This window comes from Bos grunniens, chromosome 16, assembly GCF_055505025.1.
Source record: "Bos grunniens cultivar Pamir isolate PY7600 chromosome 16, Bosgru_T2T1.0, whole genome shotgun sequence".
Taxonomy (NCBI): domain Eukaryota; kingdom Metazoa; phylum Chordata; class Mammalia; order Artiodactyla; family Bovidae; genus Bos; species Bos grunniens.
In genome coordinates, this window is record NC_141180.1 from 10826789 (window position 1) to 10851289 (window position 24501).

The 24501-nt window shown below is 42.8% G+C and overlaps 1 long non-coding RNA gene across 2 annotated transcripts in view; it reads left to right on the top strand.

The window, feature by feature from the left end:
* LOC147356167 (uncharacterized) overlaps positions 1-13846 on the top strand; it is a 126047-nt gene extending 112201 nt beyond the window's left edge. The window contains exon 4 of one of the 2 annotated variants that reach the window (XR_015142659.1): positions 13773-13846. This is a non-coding gene — a long non-coding RNA (uncharacterized LOC147356167). Of the gene's footprint in view, positions 1-10105; positions 11073-13772 lie in introns of those variants that run through there. The other variant, XR_015142660.1, reaches the window with a different exon arrangement.
* The last annotated feature ends 10655 nt before the right edge of the window (positions 13847-24501 follow it).

Genomic DNA, 24501 nt, shown 5'->3' on the forward strand with positions numbered 1-24501 from the left:
GTGAAAAGGGAGGGAGAAAAGAAGAAGGTGGCACTGTATCCTGGAAGCTGGGGCCAGGCTGTGAGGCTAGATTCCTTCCTTTTCTCAAGGGAGCATACATGAGCAGGGCTCACCAGTAACACCGGCCAGAGGCATACCTGGTCCCTGGGGTTGTGCCTCTGAACACAGGCTGGTCAAGCTGGGGCCTGGCGTGCAGGGCAAAAGTTACGAGTTAGCTCCACACTAAGTCAATAGAGTTCAGACCGGCTGGATGGCTTCAGTGCTCCCGGGCGCTGCCCCTCCACCCTCCCTGTTGCCGTGTTCTTAAAGTGGGACTCGGGCATTTGCGTGGTCATCCCTACCCCTGGTGTGATCCTCTCCTCTCCTCCCCACTCCTTTTCCCAAGTTAGGATCAGAAAGGGTCAGCCCTGCTCCAGAGAATTTGACCTTGGGGTGAAAACCCAGTGGCAAGGAGGTTTGCAGGCGGACTGCAGCTGGCCACGTGCAGGTCAGGGACACTGTGCTCCCTGGGGCCTGTTCCGTCTGCGCGAATGGATATGTGATGTGGCATGTCCTGCCACCCCAGGATGGATGCTGTTCAAGCTCCGAGGGACCACGGGGCTCTCGCCGGCCTCCCCTCGACCAACCGTCTTTTCCTCCTTCCTGCTGCCTTTCATTCACTCGCAGGCCCCAACGGCTTCCAGAGCTCCTTATACGTTTGCTGTGAATCCTTATTTCCAGATTAGCCACCATGTACACAACGTGGAGCGTCTCTGATTTGAGGAGCAAAAACAGTGATTACTAGATTGGTTCTCTCTCGCAGAATGCGGAGGAACAAACAATGCCACACAATTTCAGTTTGTATAGCGTCTTTCAAACCATCCAATGCCCTGGGCACAGCGTGGAGTTGCTGTAAATAATACAATCGCCGAGATGAACATTCTAAACATCTTTGCATCGAGCTTCATTTCATCCTGCCATACTGGAGGCTGGAATGAAAGAGAGGGGGCTGGTGTGGCCCCAGACCCGGATGGGAGCCAAAGGGGGCGGGCGGCTGGAAAGGTGGTGGAAGGGAGATGGGGGACGGTGGCCTGGAACAGTTGCGTTTAAATGAGGGCAGGAAATGGGCTACAAAGCAGGGAGAGGTAGGAGGAGCTGGTCCTGGAGAGGGAGTGGGGGCCGGAAGGGTTGCTTGGGCAGGATGCACCTCCGCCTTCCGAAGGACTGGGAGAGGCAGGTGGAAGGGGGGCAGGAGAGGTGGCTGCTTTCATGGAAGGCTTTAGGGAGACTTGAATGAACACGGGGTGGTTGGGCTGGCTGTGTTACTTACATAACCTGTTGTGTGACTCAGTTTTGTCTCCCTGACCTTGGTTTTTCCATGAGGGGGTCATAGCAGTTGGCCATTAAGTTCCATGGCAGATCTGATGGTCTCTGAGCTATTGATTCTGTGGCTCCTACAACCCAGTCCCCCGCCCCTCAACCATGAGAAACCATCAGGGGTTCTGACTGCTTGTCCTCTGCCTGGGGGTAGAAGGCAGTGTACTCCCCCCCGCACCCGCCATTGCCCCCACTTTCTGCAGCAGGAACCTCCTCTCAGCTTCCAGTGGACCAAAATCCCCACCTTCCGGACTGGCTCTGGAGAAGAGGAAGGTGAACTTAAGAGACTGCACCTCAAATGAATAACCTGGCTATGTCTGAATGCTCCTGTGGGACGTTGGGCAAAAGCCAATCTCTCTGACTCTCCATTTACCACTTTAAATGGGCAGAGAAAACCAGCCACAGCCAGTCACAGGATTCTGGTGAGGATTCACTGAAACACCAAGGTTCCTGGTATACCGTCTGGCACAAAGTAAGTGTACAATTATTGGCTCAGGCGGTAAAGAATCTGTCTGCAATGCGTGAGACCTGGGTTCGATCCCTGGGTGAGGAAGATCCCCTGGAGAAGGGAATGGCAACCCACTCAGGTATTCTTGCTTGGAGAATCCCACGGACAGAGGAGCCCGGTGGGCTACAGTCCATGGGGTCACAAACAGTTGGAAACGACTGAGCGACTACCATATGGGTATTTCTGAGCTTCCCTGGTGGCTCAGCTGGTAAAGAATCTGTCTGCAATGCAGGAGACCTGGGTTCGATTCCTGGATTCGGAAGATTCCCCGGAGGAGGGCATAGCAATTCACTCCAGTATTCTTGCCTGGAGAATCCCCATGGACAGAGAAGCCTGGCAGTCCATGGGATTGCCAAGAGTCAAACACCACCGAGACTAACACACACACACACACACATATTGTGGTGATGATTTTAGTTACGGGTGACGATGATTCATCCACCGAGAGGGCACACACAGCCCCGGGGACTCGGGTACACTTGGGGATGGGGCTAGGTGGCAGGAGTGCAGGGACCCCCTGCCCTGCAGGCCCGCCCGGGGCACCGGCTGTGGCTGCCTCTGGGATGGGCATCTGGAACTCGCTCACTCTCATTTTCAAGTTGCTGGAGTTTTGTTCATCAGTTCTTCCTAATTTGGGTGAAGTTCGCCATATGGAGAGCAGGGAACAGTGTTAAAAAAGCTTTCACACATAGATAGCGCAGCGCTTTCTCTGCTAAATGAGGACTCTCTTCCCCAGCGCAGATTTCACACGCCGATCTCCAGGGTGTTGAGTTCCCTCCGCAACAGGGGTGGAGTTGTGGAGGCTCCTGGAGCCATTGTCTCCAGCCGGCAGGGTCCTGTTCCGACCCCAGGAGAAATCCCATCTTCTTTTTCCTCCCCAGGGGTGAGGGTTTTCCAGCCCTCTCAGGTGAACCGACCGCGCTTCCAAGACCGGGCCAGCCTGCGGTCTCCCCACCGGGGCCCCCCGTGGCTCGGCTGCCGGCCTGGCACGCCGGGATCTCCCGGGATCCCTCTGGATGCTACTCTGGTTTCCCGTCTGGAAGGAAGCTGGGCTGTTCTGAATTGAGCCCAAGCCCCCTGTTCCCCAACCCTCATCGCAGTCTCTAGAACTTTCTCTCCCAGCCAAGACATCTGCCACAGTGAGACTCCCTACCCTTCCTCCCACTCCTTCTTCCTGGCCTGACTGCACCACAAAGCCTGCTTTCCTTGTTGAAAACCAGTCTCTTCATTTGTCTACTGGAGGCTGAACTGGTGCTGCCCTTGCCCAACAGCGGGGGCACACTTACTGCTGGGGCTACTGAAGGCTCTCGCTCAGGCAACTGGACCGTATTCCTTCCCAGATGTCACTCTGTTGGGCTTTTGTCTGCCTGGGTGGGGCTGCAGTTAACTAGGGGTCAGCCGGCAACTTGTTTGGCCTCAACTTCTTCCTTGGTGATGGAGATATGTGTTGGTCCTATACATTATTATCTCATTTCTTACTTTGCAAAACCCAGGCAAGGTCTTTGTGAATATCCTGATTTCAAAGAAGAGGAACCAAAAACTCAGAGAGGTTAAGTGGCTCATGCAAAATTGCACAGCCAGTTAGTGGCAGAGAGGAGGTTCAAATCCAGATCTCTGGACCCCGGATACTGTGCAATGTTCGTCAAGCCTGCTCTCCAGATCGTTGTCTTAGTGCTAATATCCTACTGCATTTAAAGATGTTTCACACTTGGTTTAGGGATCAAAACCGAACAGAAATACAGTTGAAGACTGAAACTTAAAGGCTCTGGGGAGAGAGTTAGTGTTTTCCTAGGCTGGCTGGCCTTCTGGAACGGCGTCCTGTGTTAGGAGAGAGAGGTGAGGTGGAACTCTGCCACCCACATGGGTTTGGCTCTCCTTGGGACCCCTGCACAGCACTGCAGGGCTTGACTTTGCCACCCTGAGGGAGGAAGAGGAGCTTGAAATTGTTTCTGAGATGTTTTCATTGATTTTCTTTAATGCACAAAAACGTTTCCATTCCCACATGGGCTTAGTTGAAGGGGACAAAAGAAAAGATTTGACACAAACTTAGGGGGCTAGGTGGAACTCAGGGAGGGAGCCTGAGTGCCTTGTCGATTGCCCTTCAATTTATCAGTATTTTCCCGGAGTTCCTTTGCAAAGCTCTCTGCTTAATCTCGCTGCTGGGTGGGGATTGGATGAAGAGATGTGGCTCTCCGGGTTCCTTGGCTTCCAGACCAGTTTAAGCCGGCAGCTCTGCCCCTGCTCTGTGTTAACTGTGCCCCAGAGCTGTTTTGTTTTTCTTTAAGAGCATCTGGCTTTCTGGCTAGAGTTCTAGGTCCCCCAAATGAACAGGGGGGTGGGGGACATAGTGCAGCCAGCGGCCCTGTGTGGGGCGTGGGACCCAACAGGAGGCCTCGGTACCTAGAGCTCTGGTGCTCTTATACCTGTAATTTACGAGGGTAACAATTCTTCTCCATGAAACTGCTGTCTGGAGTACCTGTCAGGTTCCAACAATGCTTACAAATGACATGAAAATAAAAATATAAAAGGAAAGCATCATGATCAAATTATTTTTTTCCCCCATAATCAAGTTCTTAAAGAAAGCCACCCCAGATGAGTGAGCAGGAGCGAGGGATGGCAAGAGGGAGGAAAACCAGGATGGCACCTCTCTGCTTCCTGTCCCTCTTCTCCTGAGGGCTGCTGGGCATTCTGGGGCCCTCAGGTGAATGTTCTCCAAAACCTCCAAGAAAGCTCCATCTCAGTTTCCCTTGCTTGGCTCCTGGTTTAGGTTCAAGGACTGTTGTGACAAAGTGCCACCAACTGGGAGCTTAGAACAACAGAAATGTATTTCAGCTCTGGAGGCTGGAAGTCCAGGATCAAGGTGTTAGCCGGGCTATATCCCCTCAAAGGCGCCAGGGAGGGGTCTGTCCCAGCTGAGTCTCTCTCCCAGCTTCTGGCTCTGGGAGAACAGCCTCCATCTTCACACTACTTTCTCCCTGTGTGCGTGTCTGTCTCTGTGTCCGAATTTCCTTTTTTTTTGTAAGGACACCTGTCACATTGGATCAGAGCCCACCCTAATCATCTCGTTTTGATTACCTCTGTAAAGACTTGACTTCCAAATAAGGTCATATTCTGAGGTATCAGGGGTTAGGATTCCAACATATCTTTTTTTTTGCAGGAACACAATTAAACCCTACGAGGCTCTCTCTTCCCCAGACCTTTTTTTTTTTTTTTTTCCAGTAAAGTGTCCTTTAAATTTGAAAGGGACTTTACAGTCACAAACTGCTAGTGTAGTGAGAAAAACTGCTAGTGTAGTTGGGATTCCCAGGTGGCTCAGTGGTAAAGAATTTGCCTGCCAACGCAGGAGACATAGGAGACACATTTGAGCCCTGGCTTGGATAGATCCCCTGGAGGAGGAAATGGCAACCCGCTCCAGGATTCTTGCCTGGAGAATTCCATGGACAGAGGAGCCTGGTGGGCTACAGTCCATGGGGTCACAAAGAGTCAGACATGACTGAGCATGCATGCACGCAGTGAGAAAAAAACACAGGCTAGAAATTCATGTAGGTCTGTGTTCAAACTCTGGTGCTCTAATTTACTATGGGACTGGGGAACCCATTTCCTCATTGGAAATTGGTAGTAATATTTCCATTTTATTGGTCAAATGTGAGGTCTGATGAACTAAAGGACTTGGCATGGTGCTTGATACATGGCAGGCGCTCAAGAAATGGAGGCTGGGTGTTATTCTCCCTTTTTGTGGATGAGGAAACTGAGGCTCAGAGATCACCTAATCCAGGGCAACATGGATGCCATCTCTGCAGACTGGACCATAGACCTTGTTTCCTCTTGTGCCCCACGTGGTCATGGTACTACCCTCATGGTATTACACTCATTACATATATATTTTTAACATATCTTCTTCCCTTGCTAGACTCCAAGTTATTTGAAAACTGTAATTAACCACTGTAATTCACTTCTTTTTGTATTTGACTTTTATTTCAGTAAATATACCTAACATAAGACTGACCATTTCAACCATTTTAAAGTGTCATGTTCAATGGCAGTAAGTACATTCACAGTATTATGAAACCATCATCATCATCTATTTCCAGAATTTTTTCATCTTCAGAAATGAAAATTCTGTACTCATTAAATACTAACTTCCCCTAGCCTTTGTTTCTATGAGTTTGACTACTCTAGGAACCTCCTATACATGGAATCAGGCAGTATTTATCCTTTTGTGTCTGGCTTCTTTCACTTAGCATCGTGTTTCCAAGATTCATTCAGGTTGTAGCACATGTCAGAATTGCCTTCCTTTTTAAGGCTGAATAGTATTCCATTGTATGTGTACCCCACACTTTATCCATTCATCCATTTATGGAAGTTCATGTTATTTTCACCTTTGCATGTATGAGTGCTCAGTCGTGTCCAACTATTTGTGCCCCTGTAGACTGTAGCCTGCCAGGCTCTTCTGTCCATGGGACTATCCCTGAAAGAATACTGGAGTGGAATGCCATTTCCTTCTCCAGGGGACCTTCCCAACCCAGGGCTCAAACCCACATCTCTTACGTCTCCTGCATTGGCAGGCAGATTCTTTACACAGAGCCACCTGGGAAGCCCTCTTTTCACCTTCAGGCTATTGTGAATAATGCTGATATGAACATTAGTGTACAATTATCTATTTAAGTCACAGCTTTCAATTATTTGGGTAGATCCCCAGGATTGGAATGTCCAAATCTAACCATATTCACCTTTGTATTCTCATGGTTAATTGCAGTACCTTTAGAATCTTATTACTTAACAAATGTTTGCTGAATGGATGTAATAAGGATTGAATGATTGAATGAGTAATTGAATAATGAATAAAACAAGGAGCAGAAAACTTACAAGGAAAGAGGAGGTCATCGTAAAGTGGGAGGATAAGGTGAAGCCCATGGACCGGATTACCAGGAAGGAGAAGCGAATGGGTCAGCTTCTGTAAGAACTGTCCGACAAGCTTCTGAGAGTCTCCATGGTACACAGGCAAGGACTCCACCAAGACGCTCGCCTCATGCTTTCCTCAGAGAATTCTTTCCCAAGTAACCAAAGTACCAATAGGCTGATGCTCTTGATTAATTACTGTGCTTGAGAACATACTGGAAAGTGATTTGGAATTTTGGACTTCAGGCAACAGCCCTCCTCACTCACAGACAGACTGGGGTCTCCCTGGCAAGGATTTCCCATGGCTCCTTCAAGGACCTACTCCTAGGAGTTCGATTCACGTGTCTCTTCCGTGCCTCCCGGAAAGCCTTACATGCACTGTCTGTCCTGCTCCTCTTGCATCTGACACGAAGGTCATACAGCTGAATGTGACTTTATTTGTTTTCCTTTTGTTTGGAGCTGAGGACAAGCTGCCCGTCTTCCTCCTAGCCCTGGATGCCGGGAGGCTGTGATTGGCAGGGGCCCAGGATGAAAGAGAAATGTGCCTTAGGTAGCAGATCTGCCAGAAAAATTCTGGCTGGTCTGAGCTCATCTCACCCCATTCTTGATGGCAGTAGTTTTGCATTTCTCTGGGCAACTCCCTCTTCTCATCCCTCAGCCAGCCCCTAAGAAACTCAAATTCCAGAGGCAGCAGCATTGGCTCTGAAGGTTTCTGGCAGCTCGTCGCTCAGATTCGGCCACCAGTTTGACAAGGAGGAGGGTGGCATGGGGGTGGTGAGCCTGGTGACCACGAACGGTTTAGCCAATTCTTACCGCTGCAAACTTTATATGAAAATGGCAGGATCTCACCCACCTTCTCTCTAGGTAGATAAGTAAGAAGCCAGTGAGAGGAAGGACATCTTTTCTCCATCAGACCTTTGTCACGTCCAAATGAAAGCAAATCCCAGCCTCGAGAGACCCGGAGTCTTCCTTATTTTATGTTACAGCAGGAGACTTGGTAGGGGAGCGGCAGGGGGCTGGGGTTGGGGGGGGGCAGGCCCAAAGGTAGGGGGGCGGAGGGGAGGAGGGGGCACGGGCTGGGTGAATAGGAACTCAAGAGCTCTTCTGCGCAACGAGATTAGCACGATGTGAGCATTTCCATGCCAAGGTGCTAACGCAATAATACACGCGAGTTTGCCAACTTTTCAAATTGAATGTATTTGATTATTTGCTTTTAATTAGTGTGAGTTTTGGAGTATGTACAGGATTGTCAGGGATACACGCAAAGCCTCCTACAGCCCATGAAGCCTCCCCTCGGTAAAGACGGGCCGGGATTGTTCTTTTTGAGCTGTGGAGAATGAGATTTAACAGCTCTGTTAAATGTTTTAGCCCATTTCCATTGTGCCTCTGTTTCAACCTATTGGCAAGACCAATTGAAGTGAGAAAATAAACCTCTTATCTGATCTGAATGCTGAGCGCAGCCCCTAAGAAGAATTTTCCAGCTCAACTTCGGCTTTCCACGAACATCCCTGTTTTGTGCTGTGCTTTCTTTTTCTTCCTAGAATTGGCTATTAAGCTGACTTTTTCTCTTCTCCCTTTCTTGTATGAACATTTCAGGAAACATCTATACACATGGGGGGAAAGAAAGTGGGCATGGAGAGGGGAGACGTAGAGAAGAAATGTGTTTGTATAACTTTAGAAGTGTTTTGAGGGCTCTTTCTATCTGCTGGAGACGTGAGAGGATCCTGGGTTTGGTGTCTCTCCAGACAGCAGGCGAGGCTCGAGGCCCTGGGAGGCTGCAGAGAGGCTGGTCTCGCCAGGCCAGGAGGGAGGGAGTTGGATTTGAGCCTCTGAGCCCTGTGCTGCCATCTGCACCTTGGGGGACAGTGCTCTCCTGGCTGGTGTACCACCTACGGCATCTTTTATTCCGGCGTTATTTTACCCAAGATCTCAGCCGCCCCCGACAACCCTGACCCACTTCCCATGGGTGTTTTGCAGGCAATGGTCCTTTACAAAAAGCCAAACAAATCCTTCTTTAGTCACCAACTTCAAGAAGCAGAATAAGGTGCAGAAGTCAGGGAAGCAGCTCTTTTCCATCTCTTTATATTTGCTAAAGAGGAGAAGAATGTGATATGAGGCTTGTTTCATCCGCAGTGCTTTTTTTTTTCTCCCCAGCCACCTCAGGCCAGGCACTCAGTTAGCCTCTGCCCCAGGACACCGGGGACACAGACAGAGGCTGAAGCCCACCCTGATGTGGCTGGCCACTTTGCCCCTTACTGCCCCAAGCCCACGTCGCTATCCCAGCAACTCGCTTGGGCCACGGAGGAGCCGCCATGGAGCAGGGCAGCAAGACCGCTCATACGGCATTCTGTGGACGGCCGCCCGCTCACCCATTACCTACACAATCTCTCAGTTACATTAAAAAAAAAAAAATCTTTCCCCCCCTTAACAATAGAGAGGAACAAATGGTTGACAAATAACAACAGCAGCAGCTCTCCAACAAAAGCACGCAATTATTACAATTATACTATCCTTGATTAGGCTGCCATGCATTGCATTTCAATGTAATTGATGTTGTAGGTTGACACATCGGACACCAAATATTCTCGCCTGTCCCTTCTCTCTTTTGTTTCAGAAGCTGATTTGCATTTTCTATGCTTTTAGTAATGAAGACTTAGCACTTTTCCTCCATTAGAAAAAAAAAGAGAGATACAATAATCTGCAACTCGGCACTTGTTTAAGGATTCTGACCCTCGAAAATACCACTTTGCTTCACACATTAGCTGCTTACAAAGAAGGAAGCTAATGTATCATCTAATTGGGCAAACCACTGCATCTGATTTCTCTCAATCAGACTATTAGCTTCGTAATTACCCATCTGCCTCGTGTGGAAAAAACGGCAAGGCGCACACCCAGCTAATAACGTTCTCAAGAGCTCTCCACCGCAATGAGAGGAGGCGCCGTGGAGGGATGTGGGCTCTAACCATTTCGGTGCCAAGGTGGTCATACAATGCAGGGGGGCTTTGCCAACCTCCCCCCGCCTGAATGCGTTTCATTATTTGTCTTTAATTAGTTGGAGTTTTGGGGTAGGGAGGGTCTGTTCAGGATTGCTGTCCCTGCCGCTGCGGTGGTGGGTGGTGGTGGCTGCCGCAGATGCTGAAGGATGGTGACCCGCTGGGAGGCGGGATGGCGGGATGCAGGTTACCAGTGGCCTCTGCCGGAGATGCAGGAGTTGAAGGAAGGTGTCCGGGGGCTTGCTGGGGGTCCTCAAAGGGGAATGAAGATTCCACCAAGATCGAGCAAGGTCTTCTCTTGCCCTTCCTTTTCTTCTTCTGGGGTTGGATTCTTCCTTTTCCCACGTAGGTTGAAGAGACATCCTTTGCACCCCGCCAGGGCTGGCCGGATGGTGGATGAGGACACCGGGAAGCCCAGGACCTGTGCCCCCTGCTCTGTGTGTGCTCGGCTTGTCATCGTTCTTCTGGCTCACTTTCCAGACACCTTGTTGTTGGTTCCAGGTGGCCAAGCTGTTCCTTGGTCAGGAGCGTGTGACCTTCCCCTTCTCCATAGACTGGGGAAGGAGGTTACATCTGCTCATGTCCTCGGGATGTGGGTGGCTGGGGGGTGGATGCACTTGGGAGGGCAGGTGGGGTGGATTTGGGGGTCAACGGAAGTGGTTGTTGGGGCTCCCTAACCCCTCAGCCATGCTACCCCACTGGAGTGGCTCAGCTGTTTGATTTGTCTCTCTGTCTATGTCATTTTATTTGAACATTAAGTTCCAGATGAAAATTTTGAGACTAACTGGATACACACAGTCTGGCTAGTAATGTCCAATGTTACATCTATTTCAAGTCAGTGAACCACGCCTATGCCAACACCATTACTCGCCATCTAGCAGTGTGGTAACGTCCAAAGCTGCTGTCCTGGAAGTACGAGGCGGCGGTGGTGGTGGTTTAGTCACTAAGTCATGTCCGACTTTTGCAACCGCATGGACTGGAGCCTGCCAGGCTTCTCTGTCCATGGGATTCTCCAGGCAAGCATACTGGAGTGGGTTGCCATTTCCTTCTCCAGAAGTAGGAGGTAACATATCCAAATGGAGTCTTCTAAGGCTGACACAGTGATGACTTTTACTTATGTGGATTTCTTTTTGTAAGTTTAACTGTGATACGATTTTAAAAATTTGCTTATTATTTATTTATTATTTATGTGGGTTCTAGTTCCCTGACCAGAAGTCTAATCTCTGCCCCTTGCATTGGAGGTGTAGAGTCTTAACCACTGGACCACCAGGGAAATCCCGTGTTATGGTTTTAAACACTGATATCTAATATTAAAGTACTAGATTGAGAACAGAAATTTACATGTTCATTCTATCACTCAGAGATGCATTTTCTAAAAACCCTATAGTGTGTGTGTGTGTGTGTTGTGGTGAAGAGTCCTATAGATTATATTATATTGGGCATAGTCCCTGCATGGAATGTTAGTAAATAAAAGGTAAGTGTGTCCCTGACACAAGTAAAAGACGAAGTCTTAGGATTCATCTGGTCTCTTCCCTGGTGGAGGCGTGACCCAGTCATGCACGAGCCTACCTCAACCAAGTAACTTTTATCTTCTAGTGCTCAGGCTTCCAGCGATTAGTTCTTTTTAACTTCACAATACCCTCTTGAAAGAGTTTGAAAGTGAAAGTGTTAGTCGCTCTCTTGTGTCCGACTCTTTGTGACCCCATGGACTGTAGCCCACCAGGCTTCTCTGACCATGGAGTTGTCCAGGCAAGAATGCTGGAGTGGGTTGCCATTTCCTTCTCCAGGGGGTCTTCCCAACCCAGGGGTAGAACCTGGGTCTCCTACATGGCAGGAAAATTCTTTACTGTCTGAGCCATCAGGGAAGCCTGCTGAAAGAGTTTGGCTGATCTGTATTATCTTTCCCAGTCTATCTGTAGAGAAATTAGGGAACTTAACAGCCGCGTGTAACTCTTAGGGTTTAGGAATTTTGTGCAAGATGCTGTCACTGCATCATATAGAATCTTACAAAGATCTGAAAATTGCACTATATGTACATCCTGTATTTTATAACTGATCTCTGCCACCCACCCCTCCACTTTTTCCTTTGGCTGCCAGGCAGCTCAAAGACCAAATTTTAACCTATCTCCATTGGCTTAATAAGACTATATGTCTTATGTTGTGTGTGTGAATGATACTAAAATATTGTGCTTTTTCTGTTTATAATCATATTTTTCATTTGTTTTCATTCCTGCAAATACTTATTTCTCTTAAATCTTTTTGTATTATATGCATTTTTGGGGTATAATATCTAATGCTCCCCAGGTGGCACAGTGGTAAAGAATATGCCTGCCAAGCAGGAGCTGTGGATTCAATTCCTGGGTTGGGAAGACCTCTTGGAGTAGGAAAGGCAACTTGCTCCAGTATTCTTGCCTGGGAAATCCCATGGACAGAGGAGACTGGCAGGAGTTGGACATGACCAAGCACACTCACACACACACACACAATATATATATATAAATACTTGATGGGGAAGGTTCTGGTAGAAACAAGAACCAGAGAGTTTAAGTGATTTGTCTACATTACACAGGAATGAATGAAGTCAAGAAATCTTCCCACTACCTAACAGTATGTTTTCCCAGATGCTTTGTTTTTTTTAATTTTATTTTATTTTTAAACTTTACAAATTGTATTAGTTTTGCCAAATATCAAAATGAATCCGCCACAGGTATACATGTGTTCCCCATCCTGAACCCTCCTCCCTCCTCCCTCCCCATACCATCCCTCTGGGTCATCCCAGTGCACTAGCCCCAAGCATACAGTATCGTGCATTGAACCTGGACTGGCCACTCGTCCCAGATGCTTTGATGTTAGCTATGAAATCTGCCAAAATGAGTTTAGCTTGGGATCTACTACAACTTCTTAATTTGTCTTTGGCGAGGTTCATGTAATTTGTCACCCTCCAGACAGCTTTTAGCTCTTCCCTAGGGGGCTAAACAGTGTGAACTGATGAAGCCACATCCTGGGACAGAAGTAAGGGAGAGATGCTCTCATGGCCTTCTGAGCTCAGGACTTGCGTGGTCTTCATAGTTGTGGTTTCAGCCATCACTTCTGTCATACTCTGAGTTGCCCTCCCAGGGTTCCTCCGCTGAGAAGGTGGAGTTTGCTACAGCCTCTGCATGACCCCTAGGTCAAGAGGAGAAGGGACTTGTGTGTCCTGAAGGAGTGAATGCAGAAGAGCAGAGGACAGGTTTTCTGCTTCAGACTCTCAGAAACCTCACCTCGGCTACCTCCTCACCAACAGCATGTGAGAACCCCTGGTACTTGTGAAATGCTTCCTGGGACATGCTTGCTCTTGTGCATGCATTCACGCGTGCTCAGTCATGTCCGACTCTTTGCAACCCTATGGGCTGTAGCCTGCCAGGGTCCTCTGTCCATGGGATTCTCCAGGAGAGAATTCTGGAGTATAGTTTGCTATTTCCTAATCCAGGGGTTCTTCCTGACCCAGGGGTTGAACCCACGTCTCCTGTGCTGCAGGCGAATTCTTTACTGCTGAGCCACCAAGGAAGCCCTTGGGGCGTGCTCTCATTTTAGCCTAAATACTGATTGTCTGTTTGGGTCAGGTCTTTAGCAATCTCCTTGGTTTTCATTTGCCTCAAAGCATAGTCACTATTCTCCAGAGGCTAATAGTCCCAAAGGACTCCCCCAGGGAAGGAGGTTCCATAATACAGCCATTCCAAACCTTTTGGAGTGGAAACATCCTCTCAGTTGTTTTTAGCCGGCCTGTTTCCTCTCTACCTTTTTATTGAAAAGTCATATGACCCTTTTAAATAAATATAGTTCTTTCGAGAATTTGATTATCACCACTTCTCTCCTCCAACTTGGACCTGGGAAAAACTGGGTACTTGAAACTTCAAGTACTTGAAACAAACCCAAATGCAATTTTATAATAAGCTATAATCTGAACGACTCTCAGGAAGTTCTTCCCTGTCTCTAACTGCTGTCCTTCCTACTCCATTTTATTTCATTTCCTCTAGGTCTTTCCTTAGAGGAGACAAGCATCATATGAATACCCAGATAACTGGAAATACAGCCAACTTTTTGTGGATTGTAAGTAGATTATGTTGCAGTTTATCGCTGGCAAATCTTGCTTTCATCTCTTAGTTAACATCTCCATTGCTTACTTAATTTCTTTATTGCTTTTATAACCATTGCCATCTGCTCCTGAGATTGGAATTCAACAGGAACTAGGAAATTGAAACTTTCAAAATGAAAATAATGATTTTTGAGGCCAATCAGACTGAAAAGATAGAAATCTTAGAGGAGAGAGAGCTCTGCTTAAAATGACCACAGCCTACTAAGAGTCAAGTTGGCCTTAGCAACCTTCTGATCATCTTTCACTTGGTATATTGATGAGAAAAATCAAGCCCTTGATCAGGTAAGAGAGTTGTCAAATGTCACAGAGCTACTTGGTGGCAGCTCTGATACGAAGATCCAGGCCTGGGTATCTTTATAGTCTATCATGATTCTTACTTATCAGCCTGAAAAGTAAAATTGTCCATTTCTAGCACAGAGCACGTGACTGGGTAGACATGCGTATTGGCACAGAACTGAAAAATGGGGTGGTTCCGAGCTTTCCGGCTCCTCTGGAATTTTGTCCTCATGATGCAATTTTATGATTTTTGTGTGTGATATCATGAATAACTAGGACATCAGCTATCTCCATTAGAAAAAGCAAGCAGAACTACAGACTGTCATGCATATACTCCAGAATAATTTGACATACAGAAATTATTTCATATGTATCTACTGTTCGGGTTACCTTTGTGAGGATCTCTTGTATTTCTGTGGACGACGAGGAATTGGTGTTATTTATGCCTTCATGTAGGAGTCGGAATATGTGCAACACCCTCAGCATCTGGACCAAGGCCAGTCTGTATTTTTTTCCCCATCTGCTCCTGGTATTTTAAGTAAAAATGTTTGTATCTGTATCCCCCAAGCCCTGTTGTAAATTGTAAATCATGCCATTATATCTGGTAAAACCACAATGTCAAGCAACAATTCACAAAGCCACAAAGATTCTCCGGAGTAATTTTCCTGTTCTCGTTGATCAATTTTATATTTTCCCCCTGGCCATACGCACACATTAAATGGCACTAATTCAGTGAGAAACTCATAAGGGATAATATTTCAAGTGGCACAAATGGTGGCGATGTCTTTACAAGTATCTGTTTTATAATTGCCTCCGCACTCTACCTGAATCTGTTTCTCTCTGTTGTTTCAGCTGAGTGAAATGGACATAGAAATGGCGTGGGGGGCAGGGAGTGAGGGAAGGGGGTGGAGAATGGTTTAGTTAAATTAGGTGTAAAACCAGGAAAATCTCAAGTCAAAAATTGTATGGTTGCAATTATTTCTTTCTTCTGGTGAGGCTATTTATTGTCATTTCTGGAGCAACGACAGGCTGGGGAGAGTGGGCTGGTGCTGGCTAGTCAGGGAGGAGGCTTACACTTGAGAGTCTCTCACCTATAACTTGAAGGCACACTTTATCTAGGTCACCGATTTCTTTTTTTAAATTTTTTGATTGGCTTTTAAATGAAAAAATTGTTTTTAGTAAACTTAAATTCAAGTACAGTGTATGTGGAGAAAAGTGCATAATTCATAGTTACACGGATGATCATTTTTTACAAAGTGAGTACCCTGTGTAACCACCACACACACCCCAAGAGTCAAAACCTTACCCGCTTCCCAGAACATTCCCTCTTATCCCCTTCTGATCAGTATCGACTCTCCCCCAAAGGTATTAATAACTACTCTTCTGACTTCTATCACGTTCATTATTCAGTGTGTGCGCTTTGGTGTCTTGTTTCTTTCATTCATTGAACATTGTGTTTGTGAGATTCATTCATCTTTGAGAGTTCGGTGGTATTTCGTTTATTTTCACTGCTCCATTGTATTCTGTGTGTCTGTGTGTCATATATGATTTATTCATTCATTCTGTTATTGATAAACATTTGAATTGTTTCATGTTTTTGACTGGATGAATAATGGTGTTATGAACACTTTTGTACAAGTTTTTTGAGGCACATTGTATGCATTATGATGGGCATATACCAAAGACAGAATTACTGATTAATAGGGACTATTAGATTTAGTAAACATTTTTCAAAATGTTTGAATTTAATTAAAATTAATTAACCCTCCCACCGGTAATGTGTGAGAATTCCAATTGCTCCATAATTTAAACTAAACTAACACTTAGTTTAATGTTTTTAAACATTTCTTGACATTTTTAATGATTCTGGTGTATGTGTACCTTATCTTATTGAAGTCTTAATTTTCATTTCCCTGATGACTAATGATAAGGACCGCTTTTTCATGTAGTCTTTGGCCATTTGAATATTCTCTTTTGAGAAGTGCCAGTACAAGTCTTTTGCCTGTTTAAAAAAATTGGGTTCTTTATTTTTGTAAATATGTGTTTGACTTTTTTTTTAATTAATTAATTGATTTTAATTGGAGGATATTTACTTTACAATATTGTGATAATTTTTGCCATACATCAACATGAACATTTAAAAATAATTTTTTTATGTATTCTGGATACAAGTCCTACACACACACAACTTATTAATATTTATGTAGCAAATATCTTTTGCTACTCAATGACTTGGCATTGCACCCTCTTAATTGTCTATGTTGAAGAGCTTTAATTCTTAATTTTAGTGAAGTTCAATTTATCAATCATTTCCTTGACAATTGTTGCTTTTAAGAAATCTTTATGTATGCCCAACGTCATGCATATATTCTCTTATTTTATATTCTAGAACTTCATCATCCCATGTAGTCATCACTAGCCTCAAGTAGCTACTTAGATTTCTTTTACTAGATTCACTGAGGTGTAGTTGATTAACAATGAACTATACATTCTAAAGCGTACAATTGGATATGTTTGACTTATGGACACCGTGAAACCATTACCACAATCAAGGTAGTAAACATCAATCATCCCTCAAAGTTTCTTTGTGCCCCTTTGCAATCTCTCCCTCCCAACTTTCTCCCTGTCTTCAGGCAACCACTGATCTGCTTTCTGTAATGATGGATTCATTTGTATTTTCTAGAATTTTATATAAAAAGAATCACACAGCATGTACTCTTTTTGTTTTGGTTCTGCTTCTTTCAGCATAATTATTTTAGAGATTTATCATATTGTTGAGTATATCAATATTTCATTCCTTTTTACTGCTGTGTAATATTCCATTGTATGGATATACTACAATTTATTCATTCATTTATTGAGCGTGTGGGTTGTTTTTAGTTTGGGATTATTATAAATCAAGGTGCTATGAAAACATATTAGTTTTTCTATTGCTGCCTAGTGGCATAAAGTAACAGTTCTATAGACCAGAAGCCCGACAATGGCCAAAAAATCAATGTCAGTAGGGCTGAATTCCTTTCTAAAGACTCTGAGGAGAATCCATTTCCTGGCCTCTTCCAGTCACTAGATTCCTTGGTTGTGACTGTTTCCTCCGTCTTCAGAGGCAGCAGTATTGCTTCCTTCTGACCTTTCGTCTGTTGCTACATCTCTCTCTGACCACAACTAGGAAAGATTCTCTGCTTTTAAGGATTAATGTGATAAGATTGGTCTCACCTAGGTAATCCAGACTAATCTCCTCATCTCAAAGTCAGTAACCCTCCTTACAGAAGTCCTTTTGCTGTGTAAAGCAACATAATCACAGGTTCTAGGGAACGGAGTGTGCACATTTTTGGAGTGCGGGGTGGTGACCTTTATTCGGCCTATTCTGTGATATCCATTTCTTTTGTTTTCTTAGGTAAATACCTAGGCACAGGTCGGCTGCATCACGTGGTAGGTGTGTGTTTAACTTTTTAAGAAACCAGAAAGGTGTTTTCCAAAGTTGTCACACTTTACATTTTATTTTTATTATTTTTTATTTTTTATTATTTTTTTTATTTTTATTATTTTTTAATATAAATTTATTTATTTTAATTGGGAGGTTAATTACTTTACAATATTGTATTGGTTTTGCCATACATCAACATGAATCCACCACAGGTATACACGTGTTCCCCATCCTGAACCTCCCTCCCTGTACCATCCCTCTGGGTTGTCCCAGTGCACCAGCCCCAAGCATCCAGTATCATGCATCGAACCTTGACTGGCGACTCGTTTCATATATGATATTATACATGTTTCAAAGCCTTTCTCCCAAATCATCCCACCCTCTCCCTCTCCCACAGAGTCCAAAAGACTGTTCTATACATCAGTGTCTCTTTTGCTGTCTCGTATACAGGGTTACTGTTACCATCTTTCTAAATTCCATATATATGCGTTAGTATACTCAGTGAACTCCGGGAGTTGGTGATGGACAGGGAGGCCTGGTGTGCTGTGATTCATGGGGTCCCAAAGAGTCGGACACGACTGAGCGACTGATCTGATCTGGTCTGATACTGTATTGGTGTTTTTCTTTCTGGCTTACTTCACTCTGTATAATAGGCTCCAGTTTCATCCACCTCATTAGAACTGATATAAATGTATTCTTTTTAATGGCTGAGTAATACTCCATTGTGTATATGTACCACAGCTTTCTTATCCATTCATCTGCTGATGGACATCTAGGTTGCTTCCATGTCCTGGCTATTATAAACAGTGCTGCAATGAACAATGGGGTACATATGTCTCTTTCAATTCTGGTTTCCTCGGTGTGTACACTTTACATTTTAGATCAACTGTGTATGAGAATTCTAGGTGCTTCACATACTCACCGAATACTTGGGAGTTTGTCATTTTGATTATAGCCATTTTTGTTGGTGTACAGTATCTCATAGTTTTAATTTGAATTTCCCAAAGGACTAACGACATTGAGCATCTTTTCATGTGCTTACTTGCCATCTGTCTGTCTTCTTTAGTGAAGTGTCTCTTCAAATCTTTTGCCCATTTTAAAGTTCTTTATTTTCTTATTGAGTTTTGGGAGTTAAAAAAATATTCTGGGCTTAGTTCTTTATCAAATATGTAACATGCAAATATTTTCTCTGAGTCCGTGACTTGTCTCTCTATTCTCTTATCAGTGTCTTTTGAAAAGCATAAGATTTAATTTTGACAAAGTACAATTTATCAGTTTGTTCTATTATACATCTGCTTTTGCTGTTGTATCTAAGAAATCTTTAATAACCAAGATCAAGAAGATTTTGTGCTCTAGTTTTTCCTAGAAGTTTCATATTTCTAATTTTCTCATTTAACAAAATATAAATAATAAGAAAACTTTTTTTACATATTTACTCAATTGGCTACCATTTCTACTGCTCTTCTATTAATGTATAGATCCTTTATTTCTATCTATTATCATTTGCCTATGCTTGAAGGACTTCCTTTTGTGTTTCTTATAATATGGATCTCCTGGTGATGAATTGTGCCAGCTTCTGTATGCCTAAAAATGTCTCTGTTTCACCTTAAGTTTTAAAGATTATTTTTATGGATATAGAGCTCTAGGTTAGCAGTTTTCTTTCTCTTATGTACTTTAAAGATACTGCTCCACTGTTTTCTCATTTTCTTTGTTTTTGGTGAGGAATCTACTGTTGTCCTTTTATTCCTCTACGTTACTTTTTCTCCCTCTGATTCTTCTAAGATTAAGTGTTATCACTGGTTTAAAGCAACTAGACTATGATGGGCTTTGGTGTATTTTTCTCCACATTTCTTTTCTTGTGAGGGTTCATAGGACATTTTGGATTTGTAGTTTTATGGTTTTCAGCAAATTTGGAAACATCTCAACCATGATTTCTTCAAGTATTTTTTTATCCTTCAGCAATCCCAATGACTCATATAATTAGGCTGCTTGAAATTGTCCCACAGCTTGTTTTTACTGTCTTTATTTGAGAAAATATTTTCTCTGTGCTTTATTTTAGTTTTTATTGTAATACCTTCAAGTTCACTAATCTTTTCTTCTGGAATGGCTGTTCTGCTGTTGATTTCATCTAGTATGTTTTTGAAATTTGCTATGTGTCTTTTAAATATACTTTTCATGCCTCTACTTAACTTTTGGTACATATGGCATATATTAATAGTTACGATAACTATTTTAATATCCATGTCTGCTAATTTTAATTGGTCGTTTTATCCTGTCCTTTGCATGCTGCCTGGTAAGTTTTTATTTTATATTAGCATTGTAAATTTTACCCCACTGGGTACTAGATGTTTTTATATTCCTATAAATATTCTTGGGCTTTGTTCTGGGAAGCAGTTATCTGAAAGCAGTAGTATTATGGGATCTTGTTTTTAAGCTTTATTAGGCAGATCAGAGCAGTGTTTAGTTTGGGTTAATGTTTGCTCACTGTTGAGTACTATGAGTACTCCGCTTGATGCTCTGTGAACTATCAAGTTTTCCAGTTTGGCTGATGGCAACAGGTGATATTTTCAGCTTTGCATGTGTGTGCTTTATCCTATTCTTTTTGATCCTTTCTTGTGGATATTTTCCTCGCGTTGGGTCCTTTCTTCATACATGTGCTGATTAACTCTCTGTTCAATATTTGAAGGGACCGGACTTCCCTGGTGGCTCAGGTGGTAAAGCGTCTGCCTACAATGTGGGAGACCCAGGTTCAATCCCTGGGTCAGGAAGATCCCCTGGAGAATGAAATGGCAACCCACTCCAGTATTCTTGCCTGGAAAATCCCATGGACAGAAGAGCCTGGTAGGCTACAGTCCATGGGGTCACAAAGAGTTGGACACGACTGAGCAACTTTCTCTCTTTCTTTCTGCAGATCTACAGATACTCTCTGTGTGAAGCTATCTTTTTTTTCCCTGATACTCTTTTCTCTACTCCAGTAACCTTGGCTTCCTTGGACTTTCAACTCCATCTCCTCAACTCTGGAGGTCTTCTGGGCTCTTCCTGAATCTCCTTTCCTTGAACTATGGAAAATCTCTCAAGGTAGTATATTGAGGCAATCATAGGACTCACCTTGTTTGTTTCCCTTTTCTCAAGGATCATTCTTCTTTGTTGCTTGATGTATCTTAAAATATACTGTTTTATATTTTTTGTCTATTGTTCAAATTATTCAGGTAGAAATGTAAATATAGTTTTCCAGTTCATCTATGCTAAAAGCAACAGTCTTTGTGACAGTTTAAATTTGAATTATTTGATATGAATAACATTTTAAAAATTCAGTTTTCAAGCATTTTAATAGACACATTTCAAGTGTTCAAAAGTCATATGTGATTAAAAGCTACAATATTGGATGGTGCAAATGTAAAACATTTTCATCATTATAGAAAGTCTAATTGGACAACTCTGTTATAAAAACATAATATTTTAATTTTACAAAAATCCAATATGGATATCCAGTGTATCATTTATTCTTGACCTTTGCATTTCCACTAGATTTTTAGAAATAGTTATCAATTTACAGAAAAAGATGTTGAGATATGTTTGGAATTGCATTGAATCTATCAATTGAGAAAGAATTGACATCTTTAAAACCTGGAATTTTCCCATCTATGAATGTGGTTTATTCCTTTATGTAAGTTTTTTGTAATCTCTCCCAGTGTTAATGTTTCACGGTTGTCTGGATAAAGATCATAGATACTTTCTATTAGATTTATTCTTAGGTATTTAATATTTTAGTTGCTTCCATAAATAGTAAAATTTTAAATTCCATTTTCTAATATTTTGTTTCTAATATATGGAAATGCAATCCATTTTGCATACTGACCTTTGATTGGTGACTTTGATGAAATCAATTATTTGTTTGAATATTTTATCTATCTTTTATTTTTGGAATTCTATGTAGCCAATTTTTATGTATCTATGAATAATTTAATACCTTATTTTCAAAAATTTTATATTTTATATTTCTCTTTCTTGATTTATTATATCAACTAAGATCTCTAGAAATCTATTCTTAAACAGTAGCGGTGGACATTCTCAGGGTAAAAACTTTAAATATTTCACCATTAAAGTATAATGCATGATATATTGTATTTGGGTGATAGATACCCTTTGGGTTGAATTTTTTCTTAGGATAAGCTTACTTGGTTTTATTAAGATTATGCTGATTTTATACAATGAACTTGAAAATGTTGGTGTAATTGTATGTCTTTTTAAAATATTTGGAAAAATTTATAAAGTTATCTGGGCCTGGAATTTTGTGAGTTTAAGTTATGAATTCAATTTATGAAATAGAGATAAACTTTCAGATTCTAAAATCCGTCCTTGTGTCTGTTTTGCTAAATTGTGTTTTTGAATTAATTTGTCTGTTTGTTTAAATTTTCTTCCTCATAGTTTCTTTGTGTCTAATTTGCTGTAATTTTTCTAGCTTCTTGAGCCGAATGCTTTAGATAATTGATTTTCAGCCTTCATTGTTTTCTAGTATGTGGATTTAAACTATAAATTTCCCTCTTAGCCAAGCTTTTGTTGTGTTTTACAAGCTTTAATAATTTTGTATTTTTTATCTTTCCTTTCCAAATATTTTTTGATTTTCATTTTGATTCCTTCTTTCACCTGTGGACTGTTGATAATTTTTTTTCATTATTTCCCTCTGTGTGTCTATCTCCATATTTTCTGCTAATCTATTTTCCAGTTGAATAATCTCTTCTGATGTAGTAATATGCTGTTAAATCAATCTCTTTACTCCATGATATCCAAAATTGCATTTTTTTCTTGTTAGACATTACATTTGATTCTTTTAAACGTAATTCACTGATGAAATTTCCATCTTATCACACATTTTCTTAAACCCATTAATCATAATCATTTTAAGTTCCATATGTGATGATTCAAATAAATGAATCATCTGTTGGTATTTCTATTGTCTATTTTTCTCTATATGTTTAATCATTTGGTCCTATCTTCTGATATGCTTTATAATTTTTAATTAAATGCTGGACATTGTTTTTTAAAAATTTTAGAGATCTTGATGATATTATTTACCTCTGGAGGAGATTTATTCGTTTGGCCAGCAACTAGACTAAGCACAGATTACTTTGATTAAATCACACGTTGAGACAGTTTAAAGACAGTTTTGGATTATATGTGGACTCTCTGTGAGCTGCTTAATTTCTGTTTTTTCTTTCTGGTGTCTCAACTAAAAGTTTGGTGTGTAATTGAGAATACTTCTCCTTCATGGGCCATTGTTTAATTTGAGTCTCTGCACTCAATACAACTGATAATTTTGTTTGTTTGTTTAACATTTGTAGCTTCTTGGCAGCTATTTCTACCTGATTTCATCCTTTCATTCAGCACAGCTTAGGATTAAGCAAAGAGTTCAAGAGCAAGAACTGTACAGAATTGTAAGCTTATCTTGCTGAGGATTTTTTTTTTTTTTTTTAATAGGATCTGGGTTTCTTAAGCAATAACCACCTTGATATCCTTGAATTTCAGCTTTTGTCTTCCCAACCCTGGGACGATCAAATGGTCTAGATCTCTGCTTGGGGAAATGAGAGAAAGAGAATAAGCAAATAAGCCAAATAAGTGATATAAGCTATTGATTAACGAGACATTATTGAAAGGGGCTTCCACTGCACAAACCCTACTGCAGCAGCGTCCATATCTTGCTCACAGTACTGTGTTGCTTTAGTTATAATGACACACCTTCCATTGTTTGTGGTTTATGAGAGAATTGCTTTCCATAGGAATGCGTTTACTTATGTGCATAATCAGATATATTGCACTGCAGGGGAGATGGGAAAATCTTTAGTTCTTTTGTGATGTTCTCACTTCCCATCATCCTTCTCCCAACTCCTGCCAGCTCAAGAATCCCAGTCATAGTTGGCAGAAACACTTCAAGAAGAATTGTAATAGCAACTGAACATCCTATGTGTCAGGCAGAGTGTTAGGTGCAGGAGACTTGAAGACAGGCCACAACAAATGATATAACAAAATTCACAAACAGACCTAAGAGAGTAAAGGGAAGGGGGAGGTGGGTGTGAGGACGGCTATGGGGATGTGTCTCTTCTCCTACAGTGTAAGAAGATTCTATTTGCTCGCAACTCAGTTCTTTCTAAGCTAAACTTTCTAGGCTAAAGAACTAAAGAGTTCTTGGGAGGTGCTGTGTTCGAGCTGTAAAATGTCAATAGCAAAAGGTAACTACCTTACAAATACTATTTATTAAACTGGGGTAAATCACTATAGAGAGGGCTTCCCTTGTGGCTCAGCTGGTAAAGAATCCGCCTGCAATGCAGGAGACCTGGGTTCGATCCCTGGGTTGGGAAGATACCCTGGAGAAGGGAAAGGCTCCCCACTCCAGTATTCTGGCCTGGAGAACTCCATGCACTGTGTAGTCCACAGGGTGGCAAAGGGTTGGACACGACTGAATGACTTTCACTTTTGCTCTAGGGATCCCTAGAATTGGTGCAAAACCAATATTGTACATGAAGGTTTTATTCAGTCCTAACTGCGTAGTGGTTTTTATAACAAAGAAAAGATCTGGATGCTGCCTGTTTATACGGAAGCCAGAGAAGGTAGATAAGATAGCAGAGGGATAAAGAAGCCCCCTGGTTAGTCATCATATGATATTTCCATCAAGCATGTAGTGAGTGTAAGGCACAATGAGACATGAAGAAATGATTGAGGTGCCCATGGTATGTCTGGGTGCCTCCCACAGCTGTGCAGGTGGTCCTTCGTTAGGGGAGGGGCTGGGTGGCACATCTCATATCTTCCATAGGAAGTAACAGGAGGAGTCTTTAGGGTGGGGGAGGAAGCCATGCAAACAAATGACAGCAATACCTGACGAATGGTGGCAAGTCGTTATGGAGCTCCATACCCC